This window comes from Lissotriton vulgaris, chromosome 4_1 (assembly GCF_964263255.1).
Source record: "Lissotriton vulgaris chromosome 4_1, aLisVul1.2, whole genome shotgun sequence".
NCBI classification, from domain to species: Eukaryota; Metazoa; Chordata; class Amphibia; order Caudata; family Salamandridae; genus Lissotriton; species Lissotriton vulgaris.
In genome coordinates this window covers 837,331,348-837,358,915 of record NC_141691.1, presented here as the reverse complement: position 1 = coordinate 837,358,915, position 27,568 = coordinate 837,331,348, and positions in this window count along the sequence as shown.

Below are 27,568 nucleotides of genomic sequence, written 5' to 3'. Positions count from 1 at the left end.
ACTAACCCCCCCTGTCCCGGCGCTCGGCGATGCTGTATCCACCCCACCCCTCCTTGTCCGTACCCACCCCGGCATCCATCACATACCTGCCCTTCACCAGCCTCACCAAGTCCTCCCCCCTTGCTCCGTACCCACTGACACCTGGCCTCCATGAGGCGTGCCCAAGCCACTCCCTATTCTGTCACCATGCTTACATGGCGCCAAGGCTGGCGTCCGCACTGGATCCCGCCGACTAACCAGTTCCGCTGGGGGGGCCATCACTCTCGGCGCTGTCTGCCGGGGACGTACCTGTAAGACACTTCCAACAGCATTACTCCTCTCCCTCACCCCCTCCCGAATCTCCCCCTCCTCCTCCTTCTCCAGGTCCCTGCTGTCCAATCCGTCCCCCCACTGGCTCGCCTGTCCACCCACCGTAGTCATCCTGCTAAGCCCCGCCTTCTCCCTACACGACCTCATCAAAACCCCCAAATCCACACTCTCCCTGCGCCCGCACTCATCCTGGTAATCCGCATGGTCTGGGACATTAACACTCCATCCCCGGACCCCGGCGAGCCGTCTCAACCCTTCTGGGTGGGACTGGCGGGGACCTACCCCCCCCGCCATCCGACGCACTCTCGTGAGTGGTCCCTCGGTGAAGCGCGACCGCCTGTACAAGGCTGCGCCGGCCCATCTTCTTGGTGGGTTGGAGCCGCATGCTGCTCATCCGAGCACCCAGACAACTGCTCCTGCCAAGAAAAGGGGGGAAGTCCAGCATGCCGGGGAAAACTCGCCACCTGCGAACCCCCACCCCGCGGCGCGCCCCTCCCCCCTGCCATGGAATGACTTCCCCGCCTCGCTGGCCACCCCCCAACCTCCCCCCATCACCCCCCCATTCCTCCCCGTCCCCCCGCACTTCCCCACCCTCCCCCTGCGCTGGCCCCCCGCAGGCCCCACACCCCCTCACACCCCCTTACCAGCTCCTGGATGCCCCGGCCTCCCCGAAGCCACCACCTCCAAACCCCCCTCTCCCCCCACTCCCCACACCCCTCTGCCACTTCCCAACCCCCACCCCCTGTCCGCCCGCGCCCCCCTCGGTGACAGTGGTCTGCTGGGCCCCACCACCCCTCCCTCCCCACCCGACGACGACCCCCAGTCCAGCTCGCTCCCCTCTGACCGCCCCCCCTTCCACATCTGACTCCTCAATCAATAACGGCGACCCCTCCCCCCCAACTGTCCCCCACTACCCACCCCCCTGGTCTAACCCCTGAGCCCCCCCCTCCAGCACCCCATCCCTCCCCTCCCCCGTACCAACGGCCACGTCCACCCCGCCAGCCACCCCTCCTGCCCCCCCCTCCCGCATGCACCCCAGGCAGCTCCTCCCGCCCCCTCCACCCCTTCAGTCAGTGCTCCATTCCCCACCTCCTTCAGAATCCCTCCACCCCCAGCCTCACTGGACACACCCCCCGTCCCCCCACCCCCTCACAAACACCAGCGGCGCCTTTGTGCCTATTCCCCTTCACCTTCCCCCCCGGACACCACAGCTGCACTCCTCCGCTGGCCGCCGCCTCTCGCTCTGCCGCCCCGCCTCCCCACACCCTCCTCCCGCCTCGGACGCGATCTCGGTAGTTCGCAGGCAATGACTGCCGCCGTGCCTCCATTGGCAGCACGCCGCGGGGGCCTTACCCTGACGTCGTTCCGGACCAAATCCAGACGGCCGGCTTCATCAAGGAGGCGCAAGGCCTCCCTCACGCGAGGATCCGCCATCGCATCAGCCGCCATGCTGCACCACAACGCCTCCGGGACTTCAAATGACACCGCGATCCGCCCGCACTGCTGACGCTCCAAAACCTCATCGCTACCAATAAATGCAACGCGAGCCCCTGCTACCCCCACAAATGCTCACTACAGCCGCTAAAATGCCCACAAAAACTCTACAACAACTCTCCTGCCTAATCCCCGGCTGCCGTATGACTGTCCCTAAAATGGCGGACAGTGACCTGACATGGCCGGTTATAAACACTAACAAGCCCAAGAAGCCCAAAACTAGCCCAGGTAGAGCCCAATTCCACCCAACCAGCCCAAAACAGCCTCGCTCCCGTCTCCTGCCTGTCAAACCCCCCTCCTCCCTCCCGGGGCCCAAAAACACCCGGGGGGGCAAGCCTCCCTCCGGTCGAACGCCCCCCGCAAAGCCCCATCGACACCACCATAAGAAAAGCAGAAATGCAAGGATCTACCTGACAGCACTATCTGAAAAAATGGTGAAAAAGGTCCCTAAGGAGAATGCAAAAAAAGCGGAAGCAGACACGTTCTGCAGCAATACTCCAGCGCCCACAAAGTACAATCAACAGATGATCCTGCAGCGCAAGCACTGTAGGATCGACCTAAAAAGGGTCTCTGACAGCCTAAGATGCAGAACAGATCATGATCAATAGAACTGGACATGGCCTGGAAGGACGGAAGATCTATTCCTATCCTGAGACCAGATTTTAGGATCAGAACTGAGAGTAGGGAAAGCCGTATCATAGGGACAACATTTTGGGACCGAATGAAAGGAGGGAATTCCCAGACTCGATCCAGTATTAAGTCCAGTATTAAGGTTAATTAAGAGGACCAGTGAAAAGAAACCATTAGAGGAGATTTTTATTTATTTATTTATTTATTTAAGTGTATCTTGATATAGCGTACAGCTACCCCAACGGGGTGTCCCGACGCTTCTGAGTAACTTCAAGCTGCATGAGATGGTTGAAAAAGAAGAGAATCAGCAAAACAGATAGGTTTTTAAAGCTCTCCGGAAGGGTTGTTCATCCTTGATCAGGCGAATGGCATTGGGTAATTTATTCCAGATGGCCGCTGTCAGCACTGGGAAGGATTTCCCCCCCGAGCGGGTTTTCCTGAATCTAGGTACGGAAAGTAAGTTTTTGCCAGAAGAACGAAGGGTCCTGGAGTTGTTATAGGGAATAAGGCACGTGGAGAGATAAGCAGAGCCCTTGCCTCGCAAGGCTCGATGAGCCAAGACCAGAGCTTTAAATTCTGCCCTCTTATGAACTGGAAGCCAGTGAAGGTCGCGACGATGAGGGGTTATGTGCTCACGCAGAGGGATGCCGCGGACCAGTCGCACCGCGGCATTCTGGACCGTCTGAAGGCGGTGGCAAAGTCCTACAGACAGACCAGTGTAAAGGCCATTGGCGTAATCAAGGTGTGAAGTGATTAACGCCTGTACCACTGTCTTCCTGGTGTTACTGGGCAAAAAATGAATAAACTTCTTTATCATTCGAATTTTTGCTAAACAGGCCATGGAAACTGTGTGAACTTGATGGTTAAAAGAGAGGTTGGAATCCCATCTGACTCCTAGATTTTTCACTGAGTCCTTGGGGATGGGAGGTACACTTAGATCCAGAGGCCACCAGATGTTAGGGTCCAATGGGGTTGGCTGATGGAAGAAAAGGACCTCCGTCTTTCCAGCATTCAACCTCAAGAAGTTATGATCCATCCACTGGGCGATGGTTCGTAAACAGTTTTTTAAGGGGTCAAAAGTAGTGGGAGTGATGCTGTTAAACGAAAACAAAAGCTGGATATCATCAGCATAAGAAGTGACTTTTATACCCATTTGAGCAATGATATCAAAAAGTGGGGAAAAATATATATTGAATAAAAGCGGGCTCAGGGAGGATCCCTGAGGGACTCCCCACCGGAGCGGACGGCTTTCAGAGGTAAACGGGGGGGTGAACACCGCCTGGGTTCGGTTGGACAGAAAGGAAGATATCCACCCTAACGCTGTACCCCGAACACCCTTAGAGTACAGGCGTTCAAGGAGCAGGGGGTGGGAAACGGTGTCGAATGCTGCTGACAAGTCAAGCAGCACCAACACCGCTCTAGACCCCCCATCCAAGCTCCATCTTACAGCATCAGACATCTCAATGAGTGCAGATTCGGTACTGTAACCAGACCTAAAGCCATGCTGAGAGTCATGGAATGCGCCTGAAGTTTCGAGAAAGGTCGCTAGCTGTTGTTGAGCGAGTCTTTCTAGTACTTTAGCCGGGGCAGGTAATAGGGAAATCGGTCTGTAATTGGCGGGGTCACTGGGGTCCGCGGTAGACTTCTTTATTATAGGAACCAATCGAGCTTGTTTCCAGGTATCTGGAAAGAGTCCCAGCTTAAACGAATCATTCCAAATCCCATTCAAAAAAGGATTAAGAACGGGGGCTAATGATCTGTACTGTTTAGCGGGCCAAGGGTCTAGTGGGGAGCCAGATTTTGTCTTAGAGAGTTCCCCAAGAGATTGTTCCAATGAGATCTTTGCGAACTCAGAAAACAAGGACTCTGAAGCCGCAGGAGAGGAGGGGGAGGAACATTTTGTTACTTGAATGTTACTGGGGAAGGAATCATAAATTGTAGCTATTTTATTCTCAAAGAAAGTAGAGAGGTTGTCACAGAGAGTCTGTGAAACCACTGGAGGACGTTTAAGGGCAAGGGGGTCCGTAAAGGACCTTACTGTCTCAAAGATTTCCCTAGATGACCCTTGAGAGCGGTTTATTTTGTCTTCTAGAAATTTCCTTTTATGTTCAATGATCATCCTTCTATAATTTTTCAAAGCGGCTTTATAGTGGCTTTTGCGGTCAGGGGAAAAGGTGGTTCTCCAGCGTCTCTCTAGACGTTTACATTCTGATTTGAGCACTCTGAGGTCGTTCGAATACCAAGGGGCCGAAGGAGCCGAACGGTAGGTTTTAATAGGTCTAACTGGGGCAATGAGGTCAATTACCGAAGTAATCTGGTCATTGAGATTAATCAAGCGTGTGTCAAGATCTAAGTTTGTGTCTGGAACAACGACCAGAGAAAGCCCAGAAGTTAAACTTTCCGGGGAGATTTTGCTCCAATTCCTACCTAATTGTTTAGCCGGACAAATATGACGGTTAGTAGGGTGGCAGGGGACTGTGAAAGGAATAAGCAAGTGGTCTGACCATATTATAGGGACTAGGTCAAGGACCTCCAAGCCCGTCAAGTTGGTACAGATCAGGTCGAGGGTGTGACCCGCTTTATGGGTGGAACTGCTGATAAGTTGTTTCAAACCCCCATCAGTCAGTGTGGATACAAAGTTGATAGAGGCAGTATCCTCAGAATTATCAACATGGAGATTAAAATCTCCAAGAAGAGTAAAATTGGCGTAACGTAGTGAAGCTTGTAAAATGAGGTCTAGAAAAGCTGGAAGAAAGGCTGGTTTGGAGTTAGGTGGTCGGTAAGCCAAAAGACCAGAAAAGGTAAAATTGGGTGTGATGTTAATACAAAAAGGAAGAGCTTCAATGCGCTCTGTTTGAACAAATGGGAAGGATGAGACGGTCCAGTGGGATCTGTATATGATGGCCACTCCACCCCCGGGGTGAGAGCTTTGTCTGTTGGCACACAATATACTATAGCCTGTAGGGATGGCTAGATGTATAGCGGGGTTGGTGTCGTCTGTTAGCCATGTCTCGGTGAGAAACAGAAGATCCCAATTATCCTCTTCCAGGGTAAGGAATACGTTCAGAGAGTGTTTGACTAAAGACCGACAGTTTAACAGGCCAGCTTTTAAGTGTGGCAGAGATGGATTGTTTTTCTGCTGGAACTGACAGTTATTCTTTCCATCACCCGATTGGTGGCAGACACAATTAGTGAAGGGAAAAGGGGGTTTGATAGAAGCACAGGAATTAGTTGGTAATATACAGTGCAAGGGCCGCAGAGACTTAAGCATGGCGCTATCATAGGTTAGGGGAAAGGGAAGACCTGATGTAGCACTACCTGTATCCACGGTCGCATCCTGGTCGCGGACGGGCAGGACTCTGGCACGACTCCGGCGCAGGTCCGGCGCGTCCGCTGATCGCGTCCGCTGCGCGGAGGCATTATCAACCGTTTTTATAGTGGCCAATCGGTGCCTTAGAAGGCTACCCCACTCTAAGATGGCCGCCAAAGTTGATCCGATCACCCCAAACAGCGTTCCAATCGGCTGCGGGGAGAGAGGGTCTTGGAACAGGGAAGTAGTGGTCAGCCCTGCGAGCAATAGGGGAGCGAGAGGAAAATACTACCGCCGCTTTTCAGTCAAGCGGGGGGGATGGCATGAGAGTGCAGCCGAGCTTCGAGATCAAGCTCAGAGCACCAGCGCTCGTAGTCAGCTAATAAAGAAACTATCCAGCAAAAGGTGATATTTTAAAAGGCTGCAAGAGCAGCTGCTAAAAACGTGCAGAATCAATTTTTACAATTAAGAACAAAAAATATGAAGTACAGATTGGTGAAAAACAACAAGAGTGCAAGATGTTTTTGACAGTCTGCTTTATGTTCAGGTCTTAAGTCTAGGGGGAGACTTTTGGAAACTTTTTTCAGTTTTGGAGGTCTTGGGTTATTGGGTGAAATATTTGTATGTAGTTGGGTCTCTGAGCCAAACTTTTGTGCTTTCTAAATGCAAAAGGCCTTTAGATTACCTGAAGATGAAAGTTGCGGCCACAGTAGGCACTGCTGACCCAGAGTATGAACAATCACTCAAGAGGTATTTTAGTTGGTATTAGATATGTTGGGCTAAGATCACTGAGATTGGGTATTTGAGGTCTTGTTTTGCTGGACCACCAGGACACCCGGATGGTCTGCGTCATAGGTGCAGCCGGCAGCAGTCATACTAGTTCAGCAGTAAGGAATGGGAAGAGGGCAAGTCTCTAAGAGCCATATGTATCAATGTTAGGTTTTGCGATTCTCAAATAGCGAATTTTGGGGAATCGCTATTTGAGAATCGAAAAACGCTATGTATGTAGGATTTGCAAAACATTTTGGAAATCCTACATATTCCTTAACTGCGAATCGCAAATTGCAATTCGCAATTAAGGAATACCTCCCAATTCATTCCTATGGGCCTAGAGGCCCATAGGAATGAATGGGAAGACATTGTCAATTTGCGATTCTCAATTAGTGAATCGCAAATTGAGAATGCAATTTCAAGTGTACCAGGGTGTCAAAAGGACACCCTGTTACACCCCTGAAATGAGCATGGGTGCACATCTGGCGCACATACATGCCCTAAGGGCATGTGTGTGCACCACATGCCACTTTGAAAAATCAAAAATGTGCATTTTTTAAAGAAATCGCCAATTACCACCAGCCTATAGTTGGTGGTAATTTATGATTCCTTACGCCATATTCGCACAACTTGGGTGCCTCATACATTCCATTTAAGGAATCGCAATTTGCGATCCCTAAATGCATTTGCAAAATAAGGAATCACTAATTTTGCAATTCCTTATTTTACGAGGCAGTTTTTCTTTTATACATACCGTTAAGCCCAATTGCGATCACAAACACTGAAATTCGCAGAATTTCGGCATTTGCGATTGCAATTTTGCATGATACATATGGCCCTAAGATCTTAAGTCATCCAGAGCGTGTGGTCAACAAGGAGCAAACATTAAGCATGCCTTGCAGGTGAATAATAGAAATTAGGACTGTAAAACATCTGGTTACATGTCATACTTTCCAAGCTCTGGCAAAAACTGATGGACATGGGGGTGGATGCATCAATCATCAGCTTACTGAGGGACTTGTACTCAGGCTGCAAAACCAGGGTTGGATTTGGTAGCAGGGGAGAATGCACTGAGGCATTCAGCATGGAGAGGGGGGGGGTGAGGCAGCGATGCGTCCACGCCCCCTTCCTATTGCTATTATACATAAACAGTGTAGGGGAGGCCCTTGCAAGATCAACTAAAATACAATACCACAAATAGGAATGCGCCCTGTCCCGGCCCTCCTCTATGCTGATGCCACTGTTCTTATGGCTCGCACATCCTTAGCCCTTCAGTCCTGTTGTCTAATTTTGCAGAATATATGAACGATCTTGGTCTCCTAATTAATTTAGGGTAAACATTTATTATGAAATGTGGCAGGACAAGCAAAAAATGTAGAGACATAAGAATAGATGACACCCCCATTGGCTTTATCAATACATTCTCTTAGCTGGGAGCTTTATTTGATAGAGATTGCCTGTGGAATAAAGTCATTGCCAATAGGAAGCTACTATTTAGTAAATCCTGTATGGCTCCCAGGTGTTTTGCAAAACGCTTGGGCACAACCCCCCAATCCGCCACCTGAGACAATGATGAACATTTATAAAGCCAAGTGTCTGAGTATAGCTACATAAGGGGCAGGAATGTGGGGGTACAGAAATTGCACAGACTTACAAATGGTGGGATTTTTTTTTTAGATATTTACTCGCCATTCCTAAAAGTACTTCAGTCTATGTTAGTCATGCCGAACTGGGGGCTCAATATGTTACAGACCTGATAAATATGCAACCAATACACCTTTGGCATAAAATCTGGACATCAGAGTATACCGTGTTGAATCAAGCAATTATTGGGGACTGTCTAAAACTGAGCTTGCACACAAGAATTTCATGGTTAGCGTATGTCCAACCATTTTTTCGTGATACGGGCAGTTGCGAGTATTATGAAAGACCAGATACCCTCTGCAACATTAGCAAACAAACTCTATAATGAAAGGGCTGATGCATATAGATAATTTTAGATGGACACTTGAAGCTCCTAAAAAGAGTGTATCAAAGAATCAATTTAATTTGACCATTTTTAACATGCAACCCTACCTCAAAGCAGTTTTGCATGGTAGACATAGATTTGTTTTAACCTGTCTAAGACCGGGCATCTTTCATCGACTAGTCAGTCTCCAAATAATTAATGATTGGGCAGCAAATTTGATTAACTGTCCTTGTGATAATTTGCTGCCTCAGGGTACAATGCCTGTGGTCCTCTTCTGCAAGTTTTACATTAATTTATGGAAAAGACATATTCTACCAATTTTAAAACGGCATGGTTTTACACAATGTCGCCCTGTATATTTGTACCTCCGAACATTACCTGCTTTAGAAATATGTTGAAGAATGGCGTCATTCTTTTGGTCGGTCTTTTACACTAGAAAGAATATGGTATTACATTTTTTAATGTTTTAGAAATATCAAAACGAGTACCCGGTGGAATTAAGGGCTGTGTAACATACCAATTTTATACCCATATCCTAAATTTGACCAGAGTTGTGTAATATTTTGTATCTCTGATTTTTTACTTAGTTAGATCAGTGTATGCACTAGACCAGATGAAATATACTATCTTATTTTATAGCTGCATGGGCCGTGGCAAAATATATTTTGCAATCACAGGCGTAGGGAACGATGGATGATTCTGGAGCTTGGAATTTATTTTGTTTATCCCCACCAACACATGATGAATCAAAACATTTAAACTAATATTAGCACATATGCACTTTATAAAAGTTGATCAGGTACGCGTGTCATTGAAGCTGCACCTATAGTGGACTGTCTTTTACACTTAATCAGGATCTGCACACAAGTATCAAATGTTAACATAAATGGTCTTTTTAAGTTTTAATACTGTCTGTGTATTTTAACTAATTTTGGCAGTTTTTTTATCATAGGATAAGTATTGTATAACGCTGACTGATGTTTGTTACGCTTTTATGGATGTTTTTTACGCATTCGAAATAAAGATTACTACATAGGTGGATAAGGTTGTATTGTAATTTGTATTGTGATGGCCACTGCCATACACTCTAAGCAGTTTATAAGCATAAGCTGATGCATCAGAAAATGCCTTCCAATACAGACTCAAGAAGGAAAAAAAATTCTGGGAGCTGCAGTCATGCATTTCATCTTTGACAGAAACATAACTGCCTGTTTGTGGTGTGGATGACCATGTTAAATTTGACTACCCGTGTTTTAGAGAGTCCTGGTCCACCACACAAAATTAGTGTTACCATGGATCAGATTTGCAATGTTAAGTTATGCTTTTTCGATTTTATATTTTTGTGTTTTTCTTTTAAAAAAAACGACTTTTGGTTCACATCATTACTTTGGGGGAAAGTTGTAGGAGCTACAAGACGGATGAGTAATTAAACAAGTGATGGCAAAGCCATTTGGTCTCACTTTACCAATGCTTTTTTAATGTCAGTAATAGATTTTCCAAAGCTTGTAGGATTGTGATCAAATAGTGGCAAGGTCAAAAGCAGTGGGCGTCCAATTTAGAATGTTACTTTGTATACTTCCAATATGGCCGTCATGTAGATTCAAAGTGGATTCCATATTGTAATGGCATACTAAGTGTATGATACTATTATGAGTGCCAAAATTGCCTCCACGCGGCATCCAGGTGAAACATAGTGCCCATCTTGGAAACATATTTTTTTAAAAACGTTTCAAGTTGTCCACCCGTCCCTATTGTCTTTGAGGTTGTTTCCAACATGATTATACAAGCACTGACAAAGTCAGTATTTGCACCCTGTTAATATCAAGAGTCTTCAGGGAAGATGAAGAGAGAGAGGTGGAGGAGAAGGGCATGAGAGACCCTGAGAGGTCACAGTGCTCGTTGGTGGCTGAAGTAGTGGAGACTGCAATATGAATGCAGTGTATGGGGTGGGGGATAGAAGGGTGACTGGGGAGACATTGTGGAGAAGCCGAATAGAGGGAGAGAAAGAGTGAAGAATGAGCAGGGCATGCACTTTACATTCAACCAGTCATAATGCATGGTGGAACCGAAATGCTACAGGGGTAGAACACACACAACAATGAATGGGAAAGCCATTGAATCAGAAGCAGGGAACTGAATAGGCGAGACGGCCATCCAAACACCAGTAGACATAAAGCCTAGTCTAAGTATATGTTAAAGTATTGGTTGCAATAAAATACAGCGAAAGCTGCCTATTAACATATGACACAAGGAAGGAAAATGTGCTTGTAAAAGGGAGGATACACTGGATGACCAAAGAAAGCGGTGAAGGGCAAAAATTGTAACTAGAGGGTAGGTGGTGTAGGGGAGATGTTTCATAGATATCGGTGATGACATGAAATGCGTGAGTGGAAGAGGGAAATTTGTTGGGCACATCAAAATATCTTGTTATGACAATTGCAGTTTTGTAGTCTAATAAATATGTTGTGCTACACTGTGGACCTCACAGAAAACCTTTTAACATTTGTAGTGGGAACATTTCCAAATATAAAACATGGTGTGCTCTGTCTGGCAGGGGATTCACTTTTAATTGTGCCCCTTTATGGCGATGCAGTGCTGCAATCCAGCACAAGATCTGCTCGTAAAGTATTTTGGATACATCTGCTAATTTTTACTATTGAAGTGTCTCATAATGAATCTGACAAAGAACAAATAAATGGTAATAAAGCAAAAAGAATATAAGTTTCCATGTATAGTAAAGAGGTGATCAACTGAAAATGATCTAGTACTACAACTGTTTAGACGTACTGTTCAATAGCAAAGACGGCAGAGTGAAAAAAGCAGAATGAACACGTATATGATGGGGTTGGACACTACTGAATTTGATTAGGACAAAGGGTGATAGATGGTAAGGCCCACTATTGCATGCTACAAATCTCAAGAGAAAATGGCAGCCTTAAAGGGGGCAGAGGTGCGAGGCAGGATAGTGTTACAGGTCTGGAATCTCAAAAATTGACATTTCTGAAGAATTTCCTGGATCTCTGACAGAATATGCCAACAATTCTACTGATGTTGGAGCGGGTCATAAAAGGAATTGGTGCTGAGATAACCCTAAGACAAATTGTATCTTGGATAAGGAGTTAGTAGAAGTGGAGGCTTAAATCCTATGAGGCTTTGCGGTATATGGTTGACTACAGTTAGCTGTTCTACTTCTCTGACTCAAGGCTGTGCATCGCCTGTTCCATGACTTTGATTCAAAGCACTATTGGACAACCCAAGAAGCTCTAATAATCGAAGGAACAACTTTGGTTAAGCAAAGATACTGGTCACTAGTTGAGAACAAATGGATGGCAATATGATCTGACTCAAAACTGGTTGCATTGCACCTTAATGTTAAAAACACCTGATGGGCTAGAAATATATTTTGACTTCATTACATATTAGCAGTATTATCAACTGCATGTGTTTTTGATGAATGTACATGGCAACACTTGCAGGCACAACATACAGTGGCATTCAGGGATTGGTTACTCCGACAAATGGCTGTTCTGTCTCAATCTTTGAGAAACAGTAGAACATTTTCTGTTCTTATGTCCATTATATGACAAGGCCTAAATTTACTAGAAGTCTGGCTGTCAGTGCAGCGTTGCTTGTAAATCTGAATAAAAAATGTGCCTTACCCCATATTTACAGGATTGCGTGCTTAAGATATCATTGCACAAAAAATGCAGATTTAGGACAATGCTAAGCGTTGTGCCCTACCGCAAAGGTGAGCAGAGGTGTCTTGCATGAGATTAATTCTTCAGGTACACTCTCCAATATAAATGTATTCACAATGAGAACTAGCCAAGTGTAAGCCAAATAAAAAGTGTAATTTTGCAGAAATTGCAAATTATGTGTGACAATATCAAGTGTAATGCCACGTGGCCATTGGTTTCTCCTAGTTTCATTTATCCATGCATGCTAGTTTAATATCGTAAGGAGTCCTAAGGGTCTTTGCTCTATTTCTGCTCTGTTTTTCCCCCTTATCGGTATCATAAGGGGGTTGACGATCCCTGTCGCAAATTGTTTATGGTGTGCGCATGTGTCTACTTGGGTGAAAAAAAAAGCATTTGCGTGCAAAAGTGTATCAACGTACCCCTATGGTTTGTGAACCACAGTGTAGTGGTATGCTATCACCAATTCTTTTCAATTCTTTTCGATAATAAATAGTAAGTCAGGGCCCTACAATAGAGATATTGGTAAAAAGCTAATATTAATTGGCCTGCAAAAAAAACAGGCAAGAAGTGCGTTGCTGTGTTGCAAAGGAACAGAAAGTATTGTAATGATCATGGGAATATCTAAGTATATTGGAGAATATTGGGCTCGTGTGCGTGTTATCTAAAAGCCAAATAGCAAAGTGTGTCCTTTCTGGACTCAGAGGAAGACAGATATATTTCTAGGCAGAGTGGAGGAATGGGAACATATATCTAATATTTATTGGTAATGTGTTACACTAACACCTTTGCCTTGAGTACTGCTGTTTTTAGGCCTTCTTCATTGTAAGTATGAAGTAAATGATGGAGAGTATGCAATGTTTTAAATTCTTTTGACTGCTTTCTAGGTCTGGCGTTAGCCAAAATCTTTTGATTTTACTACTAAAATTATATACATAATATACTTACTTAAAGGGGCTTTAAGACAGCTCTCTTGATTCTTCGGTCTGTTTTTGTGTAATTCCCGTTTTGTTTCCTCCCACTACAGCATACAGCGGAGGGAAGTGGGTGAGCCTTCTTCAGCCACTGGCTAAAGGCACTTTGAGTGACTGCATTTTGCTCTCACACAACGAGCACATCTGCACACAAGGTAGTTCCCTTCAGTGTCAGTGTTTTTGTTTTCACTTTACTCTTCAGGGTTGCCTTTGCGCTTACAGCCTAACGTAATAGCAGGATGCTACCAGATATGAGCATCGGGCATTTTCCAGCTTTATCAGTTCCTGTCTCCTGCTAATGCTGTTGTAAATTCCTTTTCAGTGGCCTTTCTTCATCTGACTCCTGCTGTTTCACAGCATACCAGATTCTGTCCATTTGAAAATGTTCTTTATAAAGTAATCGTTTTAATATGCATGTAATGAAGGACATTTACATGTTCACTCTTGTATGTAATTCAAGTATGTATTTTAATTGAAGACTACAATTAACTTGTAAACAAATTTAGCTGGTGTGTTCTGCTTCTATGGCTTTCTAGTTTGATTCCAGTGCTTTTGTATGTGGTGCTTATACAGATATTTAACTATTATATTTATAATTAAGGCTGTGTGGTTTATTCCAAATATCTATCTATCTATCTATCTATCTATCTATCTATCTATCTATCTATCTATCTATCTATCTATCTATCTATCTATCTATCTATCTATCTATCTATCTATCTATCTATCTATCTATCTATCTATCTATCTATCTATCTATCTATCTATCTGTTTGTCTATATATCTATCTATCCCTCTGTCTCTCCTAGCAACCCTATCTATTTATATTTATCTTAGCAATGCAATCTATCCTTTGGACCCTATCTATCTGTTTGAAAATCTATCTATATCTGTCTTTGCAAATCTATCTATCTATCTATCTATCTATCTATCTATCTATCTATCTATCTATCTATCTATCTATCTATCTATCTATCTATCTTTACAAGCTTCTCTCTCTTTCCTCTCTATATCTAACTTTACAAGCCTCTCTCTCAGTCTTTCGGTGAAAGTCTCTTTATCTGTCTGTCTTTACAAGGCTGTCTGTCTGTAATAAAGATTTACAAAAAGATTACCAAAAAAGCACTTGTAAAGGTCAGAGGCTGGAAGCTAAAGACAAACCGAGTGGGTTTTCTAGGTCTGGTGTTAGCCAAGACGTTCTGGTTTTACTAAAACTATGTGCATTACATAGTTAGTTATAGGGGCTTTCAGCCAGACTTACTCCATTTGGCTGTTGTTGTGTCATTCACATTGTTTTCCATCCAGTCCAGCATGCATCATGGGGCAACGGATCAGCCCACTTCAACCATTGGTTAACTTCACTATGAGTTACAGCATGCTGCCCTTTCATTTCAATTAATTTGTGCTTTTTTGAGACCCCAAAATTTTAGCTTTGGCCAAGGATTTTTTTTTTAGAATTATGAGAGCTCAGCAGCTTCCCTAACAATAAATAGTTGCAAACCCTCTGAGGAAACAAGAATATTCAAAAGGCTGGCAGCCAGCGCCAGACCTTTTGTGTTTGCCAATTCTTGTTGTGAAATGTGCTAACCAGTTTATTCTGTTGCAAAGTAATGTTTATGTATGTATTATATGAAAGATTTTTTTAATTGTGCATTCAATTGATCTATTATTCCGAATAAACGTTAGGTGACTGTTACTATGGCTCTCGTACCAGTAGCCTCTTAATTCCGGTGGGGCTGGTAACATCGGAATTATGATATCCGCAGGAACTCAGAGATTTTGGCACCATAAAACTGCCAAAATTTCAGTGTGGAAACATGGGGGACGGGATGACAAATAACCAGTAGAATCAGACTGATTTCTTTCATATGTTGTAATTTCTTTGTTGATCCTCAGGGTCCAAATCACACTGGGTAACTCCAGGGATGCGGTGATGGGTAAATGCTGGTTCATTTAATGAGACTGGTCTTAATGAGGGCCTAGGGGTAGATTTAAAACTAGTTTGAAAGGTGCCAAGTTTTGAAAAATGTCCTGAATTTCAGCTCATTTGACTTCAAATCTCCAAAATGTATTCCAGGGTTTACCTGCAGCACAAGAAGTCTCAAGCTCCTCTTCGTTTAAAGATGGAATCTTCAAGATGGAACATGACCTTGAATGCAAGTAGCAGGATCACACTGTTTAAAATGATTGATTAAAGGAGAAGGTGTTCTTCCAAAGATTTGTTTGTGATGACACAGGGATTTAAGTTTAGTACATTCTGCTACTGGCAACCAATGTAGAGTAGTCAGAGCCTGAGAGATATGTTCTGATCCCATATGTTTCAAGAGAGGTCTGGCTGCCAAATTCTGAATCAATTGCAATTCAGGAATAGCCTTCCTTGATAATCCTAAATTAACTGCACTGCAATAGTCTAGAGGAAGAGAGGCAAAGGTGTTTACTATGGCCATTTTGTGTAGAATGGTGTGGTAAATAAGAATCCTCCTTAAGATAAGACTGTGATGGACCTGGGTGAAGATATACACAGAGGAAGGTAAATTTGCATTGAATGATTTCTCATAAAGTCTCTAATTATGGTCAATATTTGGGTTTGGGTATTAAAATGGTAGAGATATCTCAGCAGACAGTGGTGGACAAAAGTTTTGAAAGTTGGTAATAAGTCAAAAATGATAAAGGCTGTAGCACTGTTGATATCTGTGTACAGTCTCAACTTACCAACTACTACTACAATATTTTACGTGTAATCTTACTTCCAAAGTGAATGGAGCATGGCATGTCTTTTAACAAACTGTTGGGGCTGGACCGACTGAAGATTCAAGATAAGGCCGGTATCTAATTCTGCCTTAGTTATTGTTTGCACACTATCTAGCCAGCGCCAGGATGCTCCTTCCGGAGCGATAGTTGCGCTTTATAAATACACAATATAAATACAAATACAAAGATTCTTCTTAGCAGTGATTCCACAACTGCTTTTCTTAAGGTAGGGAAGAATACCATTTAGAGCCAGGAGTTCAGGAAAATCAAACATCGGAGCATAAGGATTTAAAAAAGGTTTAGCTGGGACGGTATGTACTGGAAATCAGAGTGCTGGCTTTCTGCTACTATATTGCTCAATTATTGACCATCTCGCAGTTTGAAAATTCAGGAGGCTGAATTTGTCAGTCTTATTTGTGAGATGGGTATCTTTGTAGGGGTGAGGGAGAATGACGTAATATTCTCTTTTCTCAATAAAGCAATTTTGTCTTGGAAAAAATCCACCAGGGCCATGCAGGATCCAAGGGATGCTGTAGCCGCGGTCGCGTTTGGAAACTCAAGGAACTCAATTATGTTTGCCACAGCAAAGCAGTTCCAACAGGGACCGATAATACTCACTGTCACTGACACAGGGCTCAGAAAGGAGAGCGCTGGAAGATGCACCCAAGATTCACCAGCTTCCAGGGGGTTATTGTGAGGCACTAGCCCCAGTGCACCAACCCGGAAGTGTAGCACAGCTCACTAGAGTCCTGCTCAAATCAGAACTAGGTGCACATGTGAATCAATGGCACTGATGGCATCATATTGAACAACGCCAGACAACAATGGTATTTAACCACATTTATTGACTCAAGTTTATGTCTTTGTCTAATGGGTAACCACACCACGTTCGATCTTCTCCTATACGTTGGGTGCTTTAGACTGATTACAATGTTCTGATGAGACCAGACAAATAACTTTGGATCGAAATTTCAACACATCCTTCCCTCAGTTGCATTGGAATGCATTGTTTAAGCCTATGTCGATTTATGTGTATGGCCTTATGATTGTATTTGTACAACCTTGGATATCAGTATCTATGTATATATGTGTATATATATATATATATATATATATATATATATATATATATATATATATATATATCCCACACAAAGTGCTCCGATCAGTGAGCCTCAAACCCTTCAGGGCGGGTCAGCGCCGCGGCACCGGAGCCATCCGCATTTAAATCCACAACATGCTTCCCTTCTTTTCAGAGAGGCGTGCCGACACCAGATGCAGTTGGTAAAATGCTTTTTATTTCATACAGGAAGCCTAACAGGTCATGTACACCCAACGCGTTTCTCCTCTTTCAAGGCTTGATCACGGGTGGAAAAGTTTCTGCTTATGACGCCTAGCGTGATATTCACCTCCGCTTTTATGTCTTTTTGCAGAATGAACTACAAACAGGTGAGTTCGTTTTTTTCTCCTTTCCTTAAACGTAGCATGGCGTGGATTTAAATGCGGATGGCTCCGGTGCCGCGGCGCTGACCCGCCCTGAAGGGTTTGAGGCTCACTGATCGGAGCACTTTGTGTGGGACTAATTTTGCTGTGAGCCCAGCCCGCCTTGCAAACCAAGAGTAAAAAGACGGGACATTAACCAAGATAAAAACGAAGGTGAGCAGGCAAGGGTGCGAGAGGGATTTTCCACTTGCTGATGAAAGTCGTGTATTATGCTTAGCACAAGCAGCCATGGATAATCAACAGGCTTTAAAGGAACTATGCAACTACAAACGATCTCCTTTTTAAACATGGAGTAGCAATTGTGCAAGGAGAGTCAATAAAGTTTTGCCATGCTACGTTTAAGGAAAGGAGAAAAAAACGAACTCACCTGTTTGTAGTTCATTCTGCAAAAAGACATAAAAGCGGAGGTGAATATCACGCTAGGCGTCATAAGCAGAAACTTTTCCACCCGTGATCAAGCCTTGAAAGAGGAGAAACGCGTTGGGTGTACATGACCTGTTGGGCTTCCTGTATGAAATAAAAAGCATTTTACCAACTGCATCTGGTGTCGGCGCGCCTCTCTGAAAAGAAGGGAAGCATGTTGTGGATATATATATATATATATATATATATATATATATATATATATATATATATATATATATATATATATATATCCACGGACTCCTTTCGATTCAGGAAAAGGATGACGAGCCACACGACCAGGTACCGAAAAAGTTGTTTATTTAGGGCATAAACGACGCGTTTCGAGCTCACGGGCTCTTGGTCACATGACCACCATTTTTTTAACCTCATTTAAATAGTGAAAAAAATCATAGAAAGGGAAGAACGTTTTCCGTGTTTACAAACATCACACGGAAACTTTACTTAAAGGTGCAATTTCTAACGCAGAAAATAACTGTTTTAGGCTTACAAATAATGTACATTTCCCGAATGTTTGGTTTTAAATCATTGTTAATGATAAGTCAATCAGAAAAAAATAGCGCACAGAGCGCATTGAGGTATAGTACCTATATGCTTCCAAAGAGGGGACAGGTTTGGAAAAAGGGAGAAAACGAGAGAAATATGATTGTTGTATATAAGAGTTGAGAAAGAGTGGCAAATTACACATCAATTGATGCGTTGTTGAAAAATTCAGTCATTTGGGTCTAGTGCCCATTGTATCATACCTTCATATAAGTCAATCTCAATCTCATGAGTCTATATAAGACAGTGGGTAGCTATAGTCTGTGTTTGGTCTAAAATAAAGGCAGTGAATTGAACTAATCATGAATTAATACTTCCCCAAAATATTCTATCCCGTGCTCATAGTTGTACTTAGTAATTTCCTGTGTAGCAGTGGTGCTCATAACAGTATTCACTACTAGTGGTTTATATATATATATATATATATATATATATATATATATATATATATATATATATATATATATATATATATATATATATATATATATACACATATATACACACACACACACACACACATATATATATATATATATATATATATATATATATATATACACACACATATATACACATATATACACATATATACACACACACACATATATATATATATATATATATATATATATATATATATACTATTTTCATATGCGATGTTTGCACTATGGTTTTACTGTATATCATGCAAATAAAGAGTCTTTAAAATGAATAATGAGATTGGAAACTATGAGGAGAGCCTTATGATTTATTTATCTCTGGACGCAAACCTTGTATAAGATGATTGTTGAAACAAGCTGAATGAACATGTATGAGTGATTAGGTCACCCAAGAGTAGTACATGAGGTGATCACTTGAAAGAGCGCCATGGAACAAATATTTGAGTATACATAACCGACATCTCCACCATTGAATGGCTGTAATCTGGTCTGGTAAAAAATGTAAATAACACTTCCAACAATCAATGGCTGAAGTGGGCTGACCCAGTGCCCTTCTCTATGTATATTGTGTGTTGATAGAATTGGGCCTGACAGACAGTTAAAACTGTCTATATCCAGTCCTAAAAATTACTGGAGACTGGGCTACATAAATGACCGATCCATAGTGGCACATTGGTTGGACAGACAGATAGTTCTTGAGGACAACTATTGGGTCGTGTCTGAAACTTGGTTTAAAGACTCTTCACTAATTGAACTACATTCCATGCTCCATCATAACGTTTCCATCCTTGCAGAGAATACACATTCTAAGAATGGAGTGGGGTGGCTGTCACTTTAACAACATGATTCAAGTGCTTCAGAAATGGGTAGCTGGCGTTGACTCTTTTGAGGTGCGATATGAAAAGTTCATTTGACACCTTCGCAGTCCTGGACCATTCCCTGCATGTACAGACCTTCAATGACTAGTCCTCAATTTGAAGAAGATTTTTTGCAAAGTATTCACTCCTTAATAGGACTTAACCAATATTGAATTGTGGCGGGGGACTTCAATCTGTCAGATGATCCTGAAAATAAATCAGGGCTCTCTGGTTTCAGGAATCATTCGGATGCCCTTGGTCATAGAAAGCAGAGACATTCCACCACTCACAATAAGGGACATACCATCGATGGGCTCCTGATCCCTGGTAACCATGTCCCAACAAATATCCAAATGGCCTTTCAGATACAGACTGATCATGACATCATCTCTTGGTCTTGGTTAATAAATCAAGGATGTGTCATCAGCCAGGCCATCACAAAAAAGTAACATAAAGAGAAATCTAGGGAAGATGCAAGTATCTTTTTGGTTGGCCCTGGAAACCTGACTAACCAATGGCGATGTGGTACATGCTATCCAGATCAAGATTTAAAATATTTGCAACAAGTAACCTTTGCATTTTTTATTTTATGATTTTAGTTCACTGAAGTGTTTAAGTGTTTTTAAGATCATTGGTTAGTTTTTCAATTCTCATTTGGCTTGGGTATATGAAGGGTTTTGCACACAAATAGTAAACACAGAATCAGAATTGGGTGAGTTTTTGCGCATTGGAATATGCATGGAAATCTCTGAATTTTGTAGGATTCCGCTTCTGTGCTCCTCGCATCCTGTCAAACTCAGAATTGTATTCCACTCTGTCTGGTAAGAATCAGGCATTAACACATTTTGCACATTGAAGCATGCCTGGAAATTGATGAATGTCATAGATTTCTAAGTACTCCTTGGTTTCTGCCTAAATCCCATAATACTGCAATCCAAATTTAGGAGTAATCTTACTAGCCATATTTTTATTTTTGCAGTTTTTTATAACGCGAACTCGACTCGAAGGTATTAGAGCACTTTACAGGAGCACCAGTTACGTTACACAACGACACATTCATCAGTTTTGGTAGGCACGGGGAGATTAAGTGATTAGTATGTAACATATGTAACATATATGAAACATGCCCTCTCAGCACAAGTACACATTTTATGCAGTTTGCGTTTTGCAGGTTGTCATAGCTGTGACATTTGTATTAGAGGCGGTACCTCAAGTACAAATTTCCCACTAGATACTGCTGGCTCGCCATGTGCCATTCCGCAGTGTTTTGTGTTGTGCTTGGTTAGAGACAAAAATTTACCGCTGAGCTGCAGCAATTTTTACCGCAAATGAAATAAAAATTGCCGCAATGCATGAATATCGCTGAAAAGTCAGCGATATTCATGCATTACCGAGCTAATGCTCTTAGCCATGTTATCCACCTCCCATTGGATAACATGGCTAAGAACTGCCCAGGGCAGGTGTTAGCTTTTGGAGATATTCGCGCTTAGCGTGAATATCTCCAAAAGTTGGTAATAGGAGATAGCGATGTTAGGGACTGTTTTCAGTTGCTAACATCTTGACACGCCCACTTTGCATGTCATTAGTGATAAATATCACTGACATGCAAAGTAGGGCCCATGATGGTCGCTATCTCCTACTAGCTGTCGCTAACTGGTGTTATCGACAGCTAGGTAATAGGGAGATAATTTTATCTCTGCTTTCTTGGATTTTAAAGCCAAAAAAGCGGTGATAAACCACCTTGATAATATGCCCCTAAGTGCCTACAGACTATGCTTATATCCATAGCCACTGGAATTATGCAAGTGACCCATGTTGCTGCACAGTGAAATTTATTTAATCTTTTTATAGAGCACATGGTTACACCACCGGTGTGTCCCCACGCTAGAACAGACTCACATAGAGGGAGAAAGGCATAGTCAGCTACTTGTACCGCAGTTCTGAAGGACCTCCAAGCTATCGAGGAGAATAATCAAGTCTTCAGGTGTCTGCGAAACCTGGTTTTGCAGGGCTCCAATCTTAGGTCCTCTGGCAGAGTATTCCAACTTTTGGCTGCGAGATAAATTAAAAAAAATATAACTTTATTTTTACCCTGTACCCCTGTACCCCAAAAACTCAAAACTGACCCTCAACCCCAAAAATAATGCAATGTAATTTAATTTAATTTATTTTCTATTAAATAATTTAATTTAAAATTAATTTTAATTTATTTTTACCCTGTATCCCAAAAACTGAAAACTGACCCTGAACCCTAAAAATACCCCTTTACCCAAAAACTGAAAACTGACCCTGAACCCTAAAAATACCCCTTTACCCAAAAACTGAAAACTGACCCTGAACCCTAAAAATACCCCTTTACCCAAAAACTAAAAACTGACCCTGAACCCTAAAAATACCCCTTTACCCAAAAACTAAAAACTGACCCTGAACCCTAAAAATACCCCTTTACCCAAAAACTGAAAACTGACCTTGAACCCTAAAAATACCCCTTTACCCAAAAACTGAAAACTGACCCTGAACCCTAAAAATACCCCTTTACCCAAAAACTGAAAACTGACCCTGAACCCTAAAAATACCCCTTTACCCAAAAACTGAAAACTGACCCTGAACCCTAAAAATACCCCTTTACCCAAAAACTGAAAACTGACCCTGAACCCTAAAAATACCCCTTTACCCAAAAACTGAAAACTGACCCTGAACCCTAAAAATACCCCTTTACCCTAAAACCCAAAACTGACCCTGAACCCTAAAAATACCCCTTTACCCCAAACATATAACATTTAAAATATAACTATATACTTACCAATACTTACGTTGTAATGGTATGCGTTGTAAAGGTACCTGCGTTGTAAAAAAATCTGTTGTAAAAACATGAGTTGTAACAGTATCTGCGTTGTAATAGATGCGTTGTAACAGTTGTGCGTTGTAAAAAATGCGTTGTAACAGGTGCACACCCTCATGGAGACAATTACGTGCAGAGTATCATGGTATGTTTAAATGAGAATGCATACATATAGGTAAAGATCTGTTTTAAGGAGTGTGATCCTGGGCACCCCTGTAGTGTTAGACTAAGTCTGCCAGTCATTAAATACAGTGGTTATTCTTTCTATTAAATGCATATCCCAGATCATATTCAAGGCTCGAGTCAGGGTACCACGCAGGTGGGCGGCGTCCCCCCACCTTTTTTAACGGGAGCTCGATAACTGGAGCAAATGGAGCCACACATTCACTCTTTGGCCTCTCTGGGGGGCGATCGGAGCTCATTCAGAACGCTGCTCACGCGCTGGCTTCTCTGATGCAATCACATCTAAGGGGTGAGCAAGGGGAGGCAATGAGTCTGATGATGCAAACCACCTTTCGTGACGTCACTTCCTGTTGTGACGTCAGCGTCACCCCACTTCTTTTTTAGGACTTGTGCCCTGATCATATTCCCCTGTAAAGTAACTGATGGTGCAGTGGATCACTTCGGTGCTGGAACAATTGTTAATCTTGAATCTATTACTAAGTGATGTATAGGTTTGCTTAAATCGGAACAGAGGGAGTGCCGCATGTAAACCCCCTAGCAAGCAAACTAGCAGATCGCGAAGGATTGTGAAGCGAGTGATTCATTTGAGACAAGATCACTTTCCAAAATGTGCTGATTACCGGACAAGTCCACCTGACATGAACGATCATACCTTTTGTTTCCAATAAATTCTGTAACATGCATTTGACAAAAGGGAAACTTGAGCACAATTCTGTCAGAGGTGTGGTGTCATCTATAACAGATCTTACTCGAATTCTTGTTTATTTTAATATTTTGGGAGAATTTGTACCTTTTGTACCAAATATACACCCAAGAAGTCATCTGTTTTATTGTTTTTCAGATTGTATCAATCGTCCTAATGAGGATTTATAGAGAAACTCAGCAGCCCCTGAATCTCTTCGGAGTATTGAGCACTCAAATCCCTCACAAGAGAAAGAAGAGAAAAATTAGAACAGAGAAGAGAAAACACAGGACAGGAGTGCTCTATTCAGCGCATCATCATTGGCAATACAAGGTCTGGGACTGGCCTCTGCTAGCAGACTGGAGCTCTGGTACCCTCAGGCAGGAAGTGAAGTGAGTTCTAGAAATAGATGGTAAATGATGGAAAGTCAATGAGCATGAAATACACAGTAAGATCTGGAAGAGTGGAACATTTGTCCCCACCTGTATGAGTATATAACCCTGTCCCAGGATGGGAGAGACAGTGATGAAACCAGACATTGACCAGGATACCAGTGCTGATCTGAAGGATGCCAAAGAGCGGGGAACTCTTTGAGCAGCAGCAACCATATGGTAGACAAACAACATATTCACTACAGAAAGCAATTCCCCTGAGATGTTGAACCTGAAAAAGGTAAACAGGATCTGAGAAAACAGGAAAGGTGATGTAACGCAGGTTGGATGGATGAAATAATAATGAAACTATGGATCGTTGCTAGGCACGGAGTTCATTGTAACCAGTAAGTCCATATCCAGTGGGAGTTGGTGGTCTAGTGGTTCCCGTATACCAGGGCTCTCCAAAGTTGGTACTGGAGGGCCAACCATGCCAGATTTTTAGCATTTCCCATTTAAATATATGACGTTATCTTAAAAATCTGGCATGGATCCGGCCTACCAGGACTGACTTTGGAGAGCCCTGCCGCATAACATTGCAAATTTTCTCAGAGTTTATAGTTTCCAGTCTCTTCCCTGTCTGTAAAAGGTTGTTCTGTGAATTGTGAGGTGGGGTCATGCCGCACTAGTGATGTTGTTTATGGCATGTCTGGACATATCTTAGTTTGAGCGAGTGACGGGAACTGATCCTGATTTGCTTATGGCCAGAAATCCTAACAAATTGCTCTGTCGTGGATCCGGCATAGCTTCCCGTTAGGCTTTCGTCTCATCAAACATTTGTATATCCATAAGGACACATGCCTTATTATATTTTGAGCGTCTTCTCTTTACTACTCACTTCCTTAATGTTTGGGTTGGCGATCCAGTGTCTGATTTGAATATATTGGAATTTATTTAGTTCTGTGAGAGCTAAGTCCTTTCAAAATTCCTTGCAAGATTTTTATCCTAATACGTTTCATGCAACTTGAACCTGAGTCTACTGCACTTCATGATATACTGCATTTTAATCTGTTTTTTTGTTATCATACTTGAAGTTATTGTCCGCATTATGAAATTGTAAACTATAAAAAAAACGTAACCAATCTTAAGGGGAATATGTGTACACCTTGTCGAGCCTGGAAAAGAAAATATAATTCAGTTAACAGACACAGACAGAAGTGCACTCCAGCAGGTCACCATTAGGTAAAATGGAAGCATATTTAAGCACCTTGAGTAATGAAACATTGAACACATTCTAAGAGGATCCGACAGTAAGATGCTCAAAGAAACAGGTCAGGCGAAATCCAATATGTAGATAGGATGTCCCTTCGCCATGAAAAGGATACCTGTGCAGTATCACTAAAATCCACATGGCAGGGGCAAAGCAAGTGTGTGAAGACAGAGACTCTGGAAATAGTCACCAACAAGGGAAGACATAATAAAACATTTATGCCAGAAGATTGCTGTATTCTGCACAATAGTAATGTAAAAGGGTCTGTGTTGTATATCTAAGGACCTGTGCTACGAAATTAGACTTTTGAGTAAACTTTAGGGAAATTCTAAATATCAATAGCATTATTTGATGACATATATTTCTTCAAGCAAAACAACATATGGGGCTAATTAAATGACAACAGAGCAACATGATAACAGAACTACATATAAAACAAAGTAACACACAGTCTTATCAATTGGAGACAATTGACAGTACTTAATCCCAATTTTTGAGAAATGTTCAATGTTATATAACAATGGATTATATCATGACGGTGCTACATAACATCATAATTTGGAAACAACGCAGTGTATGAAAGGTGTTTAGCACAAAACGTTGATTGCACAGGTAAAATGAAAGGGGTCGCTCAGGGTAAAGGGTACATTTTTGGCTGAGTGAGTACAAATATTCTAATTCAATCCTGATTGAAAATGATAAATCAGTTTTCACAGCGCCTGAAAGTAATATTATTGATAGGCAATTCATAAAATATGTTGTTAAGGGCCTTTGGACCTCTAATAACATTTTCAGGAGGTCTTCATCAGGACCATAAGTCTAAGATAACTTAGGTGAGCTCTGTCGGTTTGTGAGAGGTAGTCCGGGGTCTGTCCAAAACTCCAGACCAAGGTATCAAAACAATCACGAGGTTCATAGAATAATCTTAGGGCTAATACCAGACATTTGATGTCTGAAATGACAAAAAATGGTATTGTAGGCGGTAGGAGGAATATACCTCTTGTACCCGGTGAATATTAATTGATGCAGGGTACTATACCTGCCAAGGAAAAGAATCTTCTGCATAAAGTCAGTAACAAAGACGTTTTATAATAACGTGGCACTCAGTCAATAGTTTATATCAGTTGCAATGAACAGCAAACAATTTGACTCAGATGGTTCTAAAGACAATTTAATGAAACTAAATAGACAGAATTACAATTTAGCTCGAAAAATAAAAAAAAAGACACAATATATGTATGAACAAAGAATAGAATATAGAAGGTGGTGGACAGAGTAGGACGAAGGGTTGTTGGAGGGCATTTCAGGAGTAAGGCCCACAGCGTGAACATTCGAACTGAAAGATAGTTCAGGCCACACATTTTAACAGAATAAATGTAACCCATTTGATTAAAAATGCTTTTAAAATCACATTATTCAAATTATTAACATTGTATAAATATTACACCACATCAGGATTTCCTACAAGCAAGAAAAAAACAAATCTATATATATTGAAAGTAAATACAAGCGTCTCATAAATGGTAAACCTGCAGAATCCTCAGCTGGGATTATCCTCACATTATGATTATCTACAATCAATTAACTTGCTATTCAGGATCATTGCTTCTCTTACCCGGGCTCAAACAAGATACTTTGATTCCTTGAGGTCTCTACCCTGAATAAAATGGATTGTCTGAACCTTGTCTTGTTGTCAGTCAGATAAAGGAAGTGGGCTCACGCATCTTATGCTGAAGGGGGGACGGTTCACCTGCAATTACAGATCGGTGAAGCCACATAGAAATGGAAAATAATTTAACCCATCGAATTTCTACTCTTTTCTTAGCCATAAAATTAGAAGTGTTGGGGAAGTCCAGAGGGTATGTAGACTTTTGAAATAATTTTAAGGAAGTGAATGGTTTAGGGGATAAATCAGAAGGTTTACTTTATGCAAAGTGCAGCACTTTGTATTTCGGATACCATGAAGAGAATGACTAGGTAAAGCTCATTATCTAGGAAAACAATGAAGGGTGAATATTGAGAAACTATTTTTGTGTGATTCTGTGGTCTCAAATATGTTTTTAGTAGGGAACACAAAAGCCCATGGATGTGATATAATTCCAAGAACTCTACCTTATTAGGCAAAAAGTGATTTCTGGCCTGGGCTTGGGCTCACTTCTTATGAGAGGACCTACTAGTCCTGCCATGGATACTGTTCACTGTTGTTGTGAAGAAGAAATTGTAGATATCACTAATGGCGATGCTCGGTGCCAGATTCATGGCAGCTGTACCACTGAAGAACTGCATTCTGGTCCTTCTATCCTAGTACCACACATGTTGGACCTCCGATCAGTGACTAAATATCGAGGTACAGTATATTGACTGTCCAGAATATCGATTCAAAAATATAGAGGGACAGAATATAGAATCCCTGTCTACAAACAGGTAAGTACTAAAATATCGAGTACAAAATATCAATATTTAAAATATAGTAAACGAAAATATCGAAAAGTAATTTAATAATAAACACAATTAAATGATACATAGTTAAAATAAGGTTCAAAAGCTT